A 13,173-nucleotide genomic window follows, 5' to 3' on the forward strand; every position below is an offset into this window, starting at 1 on the left:
GTTTCATAATATGAATTTTTGTGTTTTGAACATCGAATTGGAGTCATATTTGAGTGAAACTAGTATGGTTGAACTCGTAATTGAATGGGGTATTGGATTTTGTGAGTTTTGTCGGGTTCCGAGGCGTGGGCCCGGGTGTGAATTTTGGCCGATTTTGGTTTTTGATTAAGGATTCGATCTTTATCATTTGTAATTGTTTCCTTGGGCTTTATTTGATGTATTTGAGTTGCTTTTGGGTAGTTTTGAGCCTTTCGGAGGTCGCTACGTACATGATGGCATCTTTGGAGCATTGCTTGGCTTGCTCGGCATTGGTATTTTCTTGTTCGAGGTAATTAACTCTTCTAATCTTGGAGCTGAGGGTATGAACCCTGAATATACGTGTTATGTGTTTGGTGTTGAGGTGACGCACATACTAGGTGACGGGCGTGTGGGCGTGCACCGTGTGAGCTGTGACTCTGTTATTCCTGTGGTACTGTGTAGTTACCTAAACTTATCGGAAATCATGAAATCTCTACGTACTAGAGTTATCGAGCTGTGATTTATGTTAGAAACCATGTCTAGGCTACATGATTATTCTGTTGGGACCTATTGAGGTCATTTCTACTGTTGGGTTATTTGCTTTCACTGCATTACATACTCAGTCATACGCATTCATATGCATACCATATCTCAGTCTCTGTAGTTATTTATTGATGCATCATATCATTATTTTCTGGCTAGCATCATGACACTGTGAGCCCGTGAGAGAGAGACTGGAGAGATTGATGACTGAGTGAGGCCGAGTGCCTGATTATGAGTGACATTTATGGGATAGGACTGCATGCCGTAGTGGTTATACTGATTTATGAGATAGCGCTTGGGTTGAAGGAGCCTCTCTAGAGTCTGCACACACCCCTAGTGAGCGTGGTTGATATTATTGAGGGATTGATCTTCCTTGGACATGGATCTTGTCCAAAGTATTATATACTTGGAGATGGATCTTCTCCATGGGCTGGATTAACCCTACTCGGTACTGAGTGACTGATGATCAGTTGATGTGTATATTCTGGGATGGATCTTCCCTGGGCCGGATTAGCCATATACAGTACCGAGTGATTGAGCATGATGAGTGGAATATGTGAGAAAGTGAGATTGAGTGCTCTGAAAGTGTGAGTACATGAGTTCATCTCTGAGATACATTGCATTGACATGCACACATGACATACAAGCATAAGGATGTATTTTCCTCATGCTGTAAGGTATCACGTCATTCATGACTTCTCACATATGTTGATATATGGGCATAGTGATGCATTTGTTTTACAATGGCTATCTGGAAAGAAAATGAGACATCTTATTTATTATTGAAAGGATTTTTGGGAAAATTATTGTTTTCAAACTTATTCATATTTTTGGCAACTTCGGTGAACGATTTGGGTTTTCACTGATATACTTGAACGACAGAACTATTTTCAGAAATCATGAATAAGCTGAGCATTTTATCTTTGAGTTATTTCTTTTATTACTTGCGTTATGTTATTATGAACTGATGTTGGTTATTGGAGTTGGACTCTGGCCTTGGTACCAGCTTGTCACTACTTTCAACCTAAGGTTAGGTTTGTTACTTATTGAGTACATGGGGTCGATTGTACTCATACTACACTTCTGCACCTTTCGTGTAGATACTGGCTGCTGATGTTGCTGTGTTCGTTGGGAGTTGGATCTGAAGATATACCTGCATTCCAGTTGTAACTGCCTCTTGTTCATGGTAGCCTTAGATTCACAAAACTTTGTTTATGTAATTTTCAAAGAGATGATGTATCTGCTTCATACCAGCTTTGTAAACTCTATTCTTAAAAGCTCATGATTTGTATTACCAGTTCTTGGGGAATGTTTCAGATTCAAATATTTCTTTACTTAATTGCTTTATTAATTGTTATTGGAATTGGTTAGTGGTTAACTGGCTTACCTAGCGGGTTGGGTTAGTTGCCATCACGACTAGTTGGATTTTGGTTCGTGACAAGTTGGTATCATAGCCTAGGTTCATAGGTTGTACAAGTCATGAGCAAGTGTCTAGTAGAGTCTTGAGGATCGGTATGATGACGTCCATACCTATCTTCGAGAGGCTACAGGACATTTAGGATATACTTCCCATCTTTCTTTCCTCATCGTGCGATATTAATTCAGCCTGAAGCGTAACTCGTTGAATTCCTTCAACACATTCGTATGCGCACATGAGCGCTCAGTATCAACTGTGCATCGACAACTTGTGATTCCAAGGTTGAGCTTCGAGATGTGATTTTGGCGTGCTGATGATGGGCCAGTCTAGAGGACTTGAGGCTAGGTTTTGACTATAGCTTGAGCACGGAGATTTCAATTGTGTGAGCACGTGCTTTTGGGACTTATAGGTCCATTGGTGTCCCTATTAGTGGAATTTGTTAATGGATTTACTATATGGTGAGTATGATGTGACTGCGAGATGTGTTCAGATTGTTCCAATGTGACGAGAAGAGTTTACTTGAGATGTAGCAAGGACTATGGGGTGTTTGATTTTTGTTTTGATTTGGCGTATAGTCTCGAGTTATGGGTGTGTTGAGGGATCTCTCATGTTGTTTAGTTGTGCAGTAAAGTAGATTCTCATGTCTTGTTGATGAGTTCAAACTCAGAAAGATTAAATGATTGCGTAGTAGTCGTGATTGTGGAAGGGTATAGAGAGATGTCAGTTTGACGCAAGGCAGATGGGTTATCTCCTGCGAGTTGTCATGAGGTTGTGTGATCCCTATGATATTTTGTAGAGAGTTCTATTTTACCAGTGAATGATATATGTTGCAATTTGAGTTTGGATCGCTTGTGGAAGTTGGCTTAACCATCACGAGGATGAACACGAGATTTGCAGATGATTTGAGGTACTAGATGGTTTGTGTTGCATGAGCGGATGAAGGATTTAGTGGAATCTCACTGTGGCATTATGATAGTAATGAGGTATGGCTATTGTAAGTAATCAGATGTTTTATTCCACGACTTTGAGCCAAGTGGGGGAGTCTACTATCGATGAGTTGATTGTACGGTTATGTGTTGTATTGGTTTCGGTTCGGGGTATACTGGTGAATTAGTTATGACTTGCAAATGTCGAGATCGAGGATGACTCGGGTAAAGAAATTTCTGGATAGAGGTTGTATTACACTCTATGGGTATATGGGAATCATAAAATGTAGTGTACATGGAGTAAGAATTTGCTCGGTTGCTTAGGAGTGTGGGTTACTCCCTTGGGTGTTGGCATGCTAATGGGGCACAAGTCGTTCGGTCCGTTTGGTGGGTTTAATTAAGATTTGAGTAGAGTGGATGACTCTCGAGAATGGTTCTAATGGATTCAAGATTTATATGTAGCAATTTGGAATTTTCAAGGTTTGTATATGGCTGGGAACTGAGAGTTACATTGGATTGTGTCGAGACTTGTGGCATTTTTATACCATTGTGGATTATGCATTTCAGCATCAAGAAGGTGAAGGAAACAGTTTTAGGTTCACATAAGGTCTCTTTAGAGTGTGTGTCTCGGTTGTGGTGCTTTGGGGTGCTTAAGAGGGAAGTCAGCAGCTTATAGGCCTTAGGGCGTTGTGGTTTTATACTAGGGTCTCTTGTGTGATGAATTTTGGTCAAGGATCATAGTGTTCCAGCAAGGAGAAGTATCAATTTGAAGGCAATTTGGAAGGGACTTGGAGAAATAGGACAGTGTGGCAGTAGGTTGGATCAGCACAGTAATGGATGTAATCGGTTCTTTGGGTACTTATGGTGTGGTTAGTCTCCACAGGTGTTTCGTGGCAATGCTCTTGGGTTTTGGCGACCTGCGTGGCTGGGTTGAGTTAGAGAGATTCAATTATGATATCTTGCTTATGTGCAAATAAGCTTCGAAGAGTTCTCAATGGTTTTTAAAACAGTTCGAGGATTATATTTCCTACTAGCGTGAGGAATATATTGCGTATTGGGATTTTCTCCGGGATGAGATCAAATGGAAGGTTTCTGACTGATCGGATATGTATTCTGCTTTTGACTCAGAGTTGATTGTGAGATTCTTGTACTCTTCACAGGATGGCATGGTAGATGCAAGGTCACGGGTCCGTTTAGAAGGGAAGGGCATAAATTCGTAGGCAGCATGGACGGTTTCATATGACTAGGTAAATGATATTACTATTTGGTATGGCTTGATGATATACATTTCATAAGGGGCAATGTGTTTTGATTTATGCATACTTCACTGGTACTGCGGCACTCTCCTGGTTAATCGACTACTGATATTCAAATTTTGCTATGTGGCACGGAAGAATTTTAGAAGTATTCCTCGTAGGATGATCGGGTATGAGAGATGTGTTAGACATTCGGGCGGTGGAGTTGGGATCAAATATGGTGATTCGTGTGTTCTATAGATTTGGAGAGGCAAGAGTAGAAAACCCCTCCACAAACTTTCTGTAATACCCAGCTAAGCCTAAGAAACTGCGAATCTCTGTTGGAACTCACAAGGATAATGAGAATTCCAACTCTTAAAGAAGAGTTTAGCCAACATACCTCACTTGAGCTTCCTTACACTCTAAATGTTTCAAAATTCTTAGCAACTTCAATCTATTTTAGAAATATAACAAATTAAACCAAAATTAGGAAGATGATCATGGTTCTAGCGCATTTGGGCATTTTATCAAACACTAGATGTGCATTAAGGTTTCAATATCCTTTTATGGAGGATTCCATCATCTCACAACCCAACCTTTGCCATTTTTAGCTCAACAATCTTTCTACACCCCTTGAAAACACATACATGTACAATAACCAACCCTCTTGCCCAGAAATTATCTTGCTTATTATCCATTTCTACACAAAATTCGAAATTGAGGGCTAGGTTGTAGAATCTTACCTCTAGGATGAAGACCTAGTGAGTTTCCCTTCTCAATCTTCCAAAACTTGGGCAAGAATTGAAGAACAATTATTAGAGAACACCTTCTCACTCTAAGGAACCCTATCTCACTCTAAAATGTCAGATTATCTCTCAAAAATGGCCCAAAATGTGTATTTAACGAATTAGGGTCGGGTTTTAAAAACCCAAAAAATGAAGCTCCAGAACAGGTTTTGCGGTCGCATATGCGACCGCATAATGGTTGCACCGCATATCGGTCGCATAATTCGTTACAAAATAGCCAAAAGAACTGCCAGTGTATGCGGTCACTATGCGGTCCGCATAACTGTTACGCGATCGCATAATGCACCGCAAAGCAGTTATGCGGTCGCATAATCGACCGCATAATTTCCCCGGACTGGCCCTTCTCCTGCTCACTTCTGCGGCCATTATGCGGCCCGCAGAGTGATTCTGCGGTCGCATAATGGACCATAGAATTACATTTTTCTGCCAAAAATTTTCCTTTTCATTCTCGTGCATTGTTCAATCTAAAAAGTCTGAGCCGCGGCGAGCAAGCTCACCGCGAAGAATTTCTATAATCCTCAAACACGTAGGCCTAGTCCGGCACCATAAAACATTATTGTCTTTGCAAATTTTACCAGGGCTTACACTTATGTACTTTGAATTTTTTTTTTCCGGGGTGTTACATTCTCCCCCGCTTAGGATCATTCATCCTCGAATGGGGGTCAAATTCTGTTATTAACATCTTATGCAACTTAGTCTTTCATACCACACACTAGCAACCCAAAATTTGACTAACTCCCTAAATTTCCAAAAATTTCGCCAGAGTTTCCTTTGTAATTAGGCCTATCCACCTGTCAGAGAGCCCCAGAAACATATTCTAACAGCATATACATAATCCAACAACGTAACATAATACAAAACAACATCAACTGTGGCCTCACAAGCAATTATATTACCAGAACGGAACGCCCTTAACACCAAATGTACAAGTCATAGGAATATCCCTTAGCATTTTCTTAAGGCACAACTCATAATTACATGGTTATTCAAATAAATAACGATACTTTTTCTTCATTTCTTCTTCGGCCTCCCAAGTAGCCTCTTCAACCTGTTGGTTTTGCCATAGCACTTTCACGGATGCAATTTCTTTGTTTCTCAACTTTTGGACTTGCCGATCAATAATAGAAACTGGAATCTCTTCATAAGTCAATTCTTCATTTACCTCAATAGTCTCAACCGGAACAATAGCTGTCTGGTCTCCAACTACTTTTCTTAACATAGACACATGAAACACCGGGTGTACTAATGACATCTCATGTGGTAGCTCAAGCTTGTATGCTACCTCACCGATCCTCTGAATGATTTTGTACGGTCCGACATACCTCGGACTCAATTTCCCTTTCTTACCAAATCGCATTACCCATTTCATAGGGGAAACTTTTAAGAATACCCAATCATCTTCTTTGAACTCCAAATCCCTATGATGAACATCTGAATAGGATTTTTGACGACTCTGAGCAGTCTGCAACCATTCCTTAATGATTTTAACATTTTCCATAGCCTGATGCACGAGGTCTGGCCCTATCAACTCTGCTTCCCCAATTTCGAACCACCCAATGGGAGATCTATATCTCCTACCATATAAAGCCTCGAACAATGCTATTTGAATGCTAGCATGATAGCTATTATTGTATGCAAATTCTATGAGTGGTAAATAATCATCCCAGCTACCTTTGAAGTCCAGAACACAAGCGCGCAACATATCCTCAAGCGTTTGAATAGTCCGCTCTGCCTTCCCGTCAGGTGAAAGGCTCTACTGAGATTCACCTGAGTACCCAAACCTTGCTGAAATTTCTTCCAAAAATTAGCAGTGAATTGTGCTCCCCGATCAGAAATGATGGAAACTGGGGTGCCATGCAACCTGACTATTTCTTTGATATACAACTGAGCATACTGCTCCGCTGTGTTGGTGGACTTAACCGGCAAAGGAATCATCCAGATTGAGTCACACTTGCGCAGAGCGTGCGGTAATCCTACCACAAAGTCCATATTAATTATTTCCCATTTCCACATTGGAATTTCTATGTTTTGTGCCAACCCACCAGGCCTTTGGTGTTCGGCCTTCACTTGCTGACAATTTGGACATCTTGCCACAAAGTATGCCACATTCCTCTTCATATCATTCCACCTTTAGACTTCCTCAAGATCATGATACATTTTTGTAGAACCTGGGTGCACGGAATACCTAGTAGTGTAAGCTTCAGTAAAAATTCTTTCACGGAGACCATCCACATTTGGAACACATAGTCGCCCTTGGTACCTTAGTGTACCATCATCCATGCCAAGAGAAAAGGCCATGGTCTTATGATTATGAATCCCCTCTTTCAATTGCACCAACAATGGATCGTTGTATTGTTTTTCTTTGACTTCCACTACAAGTGATGATTCAGCCCTATTTTGCACAATTACCCCTCCTTCGCTAGAGTCCGCAAGACGGACTCCAAAACTAGCCAATCGGCGAACTTCTTTGGCCAATGGCCTTTTATATGCCATCAAGTGTGTTAAGCTACCCATAGATTTTCGGCTAAGAGCATCCGCCACAACATTAGCCTTCCCCGGATGGTATAAAATATCAATGTCATAATCCTTGAGTAATTCAATCCATCTTCTCTGCCTCAGATTCAATTCCTTCTATTTGAAAATATATTGAAGACTCTTATGGTCCGTGAATATATCCACATGGACCCCATATAAATAATTACGCCAAATTTTCAATGCAAATACCACTGTAGCAAGTTCTAAATCATGTGTTGGATAGTTCTTTTCATGATTCTTTAGTTGCCTAGAAGCATAAGCTATCACCTTCCCATGTTGCATTAATAAACACCCAAGCCCGATTCTTGAAGCATCACAATACACCACAAATCCATCTATACCCTCTGGTAGAGTCAACACCGGTGCCGTAGTCAATCTTGCTTTCAATTCCTGGAAACTCTTTTCACAAGCATCTGACCATTGGAATTTAATTGCCTTCTACGTCAATTTAGTCAATGGAGAGGCAAGAGTAGAAAACCCCTCCACAAACTTTCTGTAATACCCAGCTAAGCCTACGAAACTGCGAATCTCTGTTGGAACTCACAATGATAATGAGAATTCCAACTCTTAAAGAAGAGTTTAGCCAACGTACCTCACTTGAGCTTCCTTACACTCTAAATGTTCCAAAATTCTTAGCAACTTCAATCTATTTTAGAAATATAACAAATTAAACCAAAATTAGGAAGATGATCATGGTTCCATCATCCCACAACCCAACCTTTATCATTTTTAGCTCAACAATCTTTCTACACCCCTAGATAACACATGCATGTACAATAACCAACCCTCTTGCCCAGAAATTATCTTGCTTATTATCTATTTCTACACAAAATTCGATATTGAGGGTTAGGGTGTAGAATCTTACCTCTAGGATGAAGACCTAGTGAGTTTCCCTTCTCAATCTTCCAAAACTTGGGCAAGAATTGAAGAACAATTATTGAAGAACACCTTCTCACTCTAGGGCACCTTCTCTCACTCTAAAATATCAGATTATCTCTCAAAAATGGCCCAAAACGTGTATTTAACGAAGTAGGGTCGGGTTTGAAAAATCCAAAAATGAAGCTCCGGAACAGGTTCTGTGACCGCATATGGGTCGCATATTGGTGTCCAAAGTTGGCCAAAATCTGTCTGTGTATGCGGTCACTATGCGGTCCGCATAACTTTTATGCGATTGCATAATGCACCGCAAAACAGTTATGCGGTCGCATAATCGACCGCAAAATTTCCCCGGACTGGCCCTTCTCCTGCTCACTTCTGCGGCCATTATGCGGCCCGCAGTGTGATTCTGCGGTAGCATAATGGACTGCAGATTTACATTTTTCTGCCAAAAATTTTCCTTTTCATTCTCGTGCATTGTTCAACCCAAAAAGTCCGAGCCGCAGCTCGCAAGATCGCCGCGAAGAATTTCTATAACCCTCAAATACGTAAGCCTAGTCCAGCACCATAAAACATTATTTTCTTTGCAAATTTTACCAGGCCTTACACTTAAGTACCTGCTTTTCGGTTGTAGTTGGCTCTTGTTCATGGTAGCCTTAGATTCACAAAACTCTGTTTATGTAATTTTCAAACAGATGATGTATTTGCTTCATACCAGCTTTGTAAACTCTATTCTTAGAAGCTCATGATTTGTACTACCAGTTCTTGGGGAATGTATTAGATTCAGATATTTCTTTACTTAATTGCTTTATTAATTGTTATTGGAATTGGTTAGTGGTTAACTGGCTTACCTAGCGGGTTGGGTTAGGTGCCATCAAGACTAGTTAGATTTTGGATTGTGACATGATCGATTCACCAATCCTATTGTGTTTTAATTAACTCTCCTTTTCATACAATTCACTAATGGTTGCTAATTAATCGAATGATTGCTCCCGTAGTATTCTCCCGAATTACTACTTGCCTATTCAAAATAGATTAACGCATATATTACTATGGAATCAATCTATTAAGAACGCATTAAGATTACGATATTTAATTAAGCATGGTGACTAGGTATATTCCTATCCTAACCTTTAAGCTTAGTCTTGCATTTATACGCGTTGGGGGGGGGGGGGGGATATTGGGCCGAAATAACCTTGTCCCGGGCGAACTAGGAGAATTTTCCCATCACTAGCGCCCAGGGTAGCGTGGGGCGCTGGACTTTTTAAGATTCTGACTTTTGCGCCACAATAGCGCCCCACGCTGCCTGTGGCGCTACTTTGTGACTTTTTCCTTTTTCTTCCCCTTTTCGCTTCAATTCGTGCACCTTCGTCTCAAATCGCCTCCGGATGATTCCTATACATAAAAATACCATAAATTAGAACAAATCATTACATTACATATTATACATACTTTAAGTCGAATATCTATATATATATATATATATATATATATATATATATATACACACACACACACACGAGAGAGAGAGAGAGAGAGAGAGAGAGAGAGAGAGAGAGAGAGAGAGAGAGAGAGAGAGAGAGAGAGAGAGACGAACCACAGTATCAACGAAGGCAACGTTGGCGGATGTTCAAGCATTAAACCACCAACAAATTTAAGTATTATTCCCTCCTCAAAGTATTTTCAGTTGCTATATATATGTAAAGTATATAATATATATTCTCATAATCTTTATACTTGCTATAAATAAGAAACAATATGCATGTGCTTAGGGGCATAAATTTTATGAAAAAGAATTTTCATAAAAAGAACCGAAAAATGTGTGATTGATTTTTATATAGAGCGTTCTCAGTGCCCGGAGAGGTTTAAAATTAGTTCGAGTAATAAATTCAGCCCATAAAATGTAAGGGCAAAAAATAAAATTAGAAATCCAAGCATCTAATTTAGGGTTTATATCTAACATCAAGGAGGAAAGTCATGAGAACTTGCTAAGACAAGTGGCTAGTCATGAGAACAAATATCATCTCAACAAACATACCTCGACTTGGATTTTGTTTGGAGATGGTAAAATGTAATAGTTGTTGGGAAATTTTGAACCTTTTCCAAGTAGAAATCCCTACATTTTCGATATTAACCATTCCGATCCGAGGAGTGTTTAGCTCGTTTCTGATTTGTTATACATACACCATTTCTTGTTGCGAGTTGCTTCTGATCTTCCATGATCAAGTGCTCTTGACAATTAAGTTAACATGAGAATTAGGAACTTCTTTAGGAAGAGATAGAGATAAGAAGGTATAACAAATATATGTACGGTTCTTTTGTTCAAGTTTTGGTGTATCTGTAATTTTCAATAATTTTTAATTTATTTAGATGAAAACAATATAAAATTAACTTTATGTAAAAGAGATTTTCTAGAAAAGAGCCGATAAACAAGGGATAATTGAATGTTTCTTTTCTGAAAAATCTGTGTATTATAACATCTATTTTAATTTTAATAAGGTTTTCAAGTGGCTTGTTAATAGATTGCCACTTGGCTAGCTATTTAATAACTTTTTCCCCTTGACTTAATTACAATGCAAACTTTATTCCTTTAATATATATATATATATATATATATATATATATATATATATATATATATATATTCAAGTGATCTTGTTAATAGATTGCCACTTGACTTGTTAATAACTTGCCACTTGGCTAAATGACAAGCCAAACTTTATTCCTTTAATATATATATATATATATATATATATATATATATATATATATATATATATATATATATATATATATATATATTGTTAATTAGAAATTTCTTATCGGATGAATGAAGTTAAAAAGAGTAAATAAGATGTAAATGAATAAAAGAAAGTAAAAGGAAATTAGTATCCAACGGAAAAAAGAGAGAAGGTAATTAACTTGTATCTTAGGAAATAGGAATGGCAAGATAAGAAAGTAACTTGAGTCCGAAGCGCAACCCTCCCAAGAACTGTTAGTTAGAAATTTCCTATTAGACAAAATTGCAGTTAAGAAAACTATTTACTAAAAATTTCCTATATACTGGATGAATGAAAGTAAGTTAAAATAAATAAAATGAAATCGAGAAAAAGGTTAGCAAATTATATTTTCAGATTCTTCTATTAAATTGTGGAGTATTAATTTAGTTAATAAAACTTACGTATTGTGAAAATCAGTAAAGAAAGTAACTTAAGTCCCAAGCGTTAACCTTCCGCAGAAATCAACACCTTTTCCTCTCCTACAAATTTGTTTCCTAAATTTTCTGTTGGAATTAACCTGATCAAATATCTATAAATAGTCAATTAAAGCATTCAGGTCAATAAGTTTCCTCCATTCGTTTAGGGTTTCGTTTCATAGTTAGTCTTCTAACTTGAGAGAACAGTAGTGGTTCTTGTCTTTGCATATTGCGGCAATTGCTATTGTCTCATTCTTGTGTTTCTCTATAAGCAAGAAAAAGAGACGACCATATATACCATGTCGATGGTACCAGCTGCACGCCGTCGTACCATGGGTGTTCGGTTTCACCCAACTGAAGCAGAGTTGATCAACTTTCTGAAAAGGTTCCTAAAGGGCGAGCCTTTGCCGAGTGAATGCCCTAATTTCCAACTTGCCGATATCTATGGAGACCAACCACCATGGGAGATATTTTTAGCTTCTGATCATCCCGAAGAGAAGGTTCGCTATTTTTTTTACTCGGTTAAAGAAGCAGAAGAGCGAACATACAAGGGTACGTCGAACTTGCGCCAACGGGACATGAAAAGGCCAAACATGTATTGATCCTATCAAGAATGGTAAGGGAATTGTGGTTGGGTTTAGAAGATGTTTCAAGTTTCAAACTAGTCGTAGTAAAGAAGGAGAGCACAATAAAATTTGGCTGATGAAAGAATATTCCATCGGGGATGATTTCTTTAGAAAAAACAATATTCCTAAGGAGGATATTGCTGCGTGCCGAATCAAGAAGAATATAAGAGCTGAGAAAAATCATGGGGTAACTATGGAGGAACAAGAAGTTGACAAAATAATCGAAGTTATGTTTCATGAACCTGATGAAGATTACTGCACAACAGTACAACCAGCACCAATTTGTCAAGCCGAACATCAAGTCATGGACGAGACTCAGAAGATGAACGAACATAATAATAGCAGCTATATTAGTGACTGCTCCAACCACCAAGAAGAGATCAATTAGGCTGATGATGTGCTCCTAGATATTGACGATTTTGGTGATATAATTTGCTGTTGATCTTCACAATCTTGAATAATGAATGGTGGAACCAGAACGCAGGGAAGGAGAGAGGAGCAATCAGTTTACAACTTTATTGAATGAAGTTTACTCAATGGAACTTATAGAAAAGTAGAGCTTCTAGCTAGGTAATAGTGTCTCATCCGAACAAACTTTTTAAGAGAAGCTTGCCAGAAGATTTTACTTGTATTCATGTATATGGAGTATCACTTAATAATTTTGCCATGATTTTACCTATATTATTCCTCTAGTGTATCTTGTTCGTTTTGCTGAAAACAATTATCTTTTGTTGTTTCGATTGCGAGACCCATTAGAAAAGATAGGAAACGTCGTATCTGCGCTTTGAGTGAGAAAAAATATATCTTACTTTCATACATACACACAACACCATCTTACTACAGTTTTTTTTTAAAAAAATTTTAACACTTAACAATTCGACCCCTTATAATTACTATACAGTTCTTTCTACATCGTTGCTCGTGATATCACAATGAATCTCTCTTAATTAACTTACATGTTGTAAAGGATTTCATCCATCAAGTTATGCCCTCTG

At 38.5% G+C, this 13,173-nt stretch overlaps 1 pseudogene; it reads left to right on the top strand.

The window, feature by feature from the left end:
* Nucleotides 1-11,851: 11,851 nt before the first annotated feature.
* On the top strand, nucleotides 11,852-12,620 carry LOC107801126 (NAC domain-containing protein 78-like; annotated as a pseudogene).
* Nucleotides 12,621-13,173: the final 553 nt, after the last annotated feature.

Source organism: Nicotiana tabacum, chromosome 4 (assembly GCF_000715075.1).
Source record: "Nicotiana tabacum cultivar K326 chromosome 4, ASM71507v2, whole genome shotgun sequence".
In the NCBI taxonomy this organism is placed as follows: Eukaryota; Viridiplantae; Streptophyta; class Magnoliopsida; order Solanales; family Solanaceae; genus Nicotiana; species Nicotiana tabacum.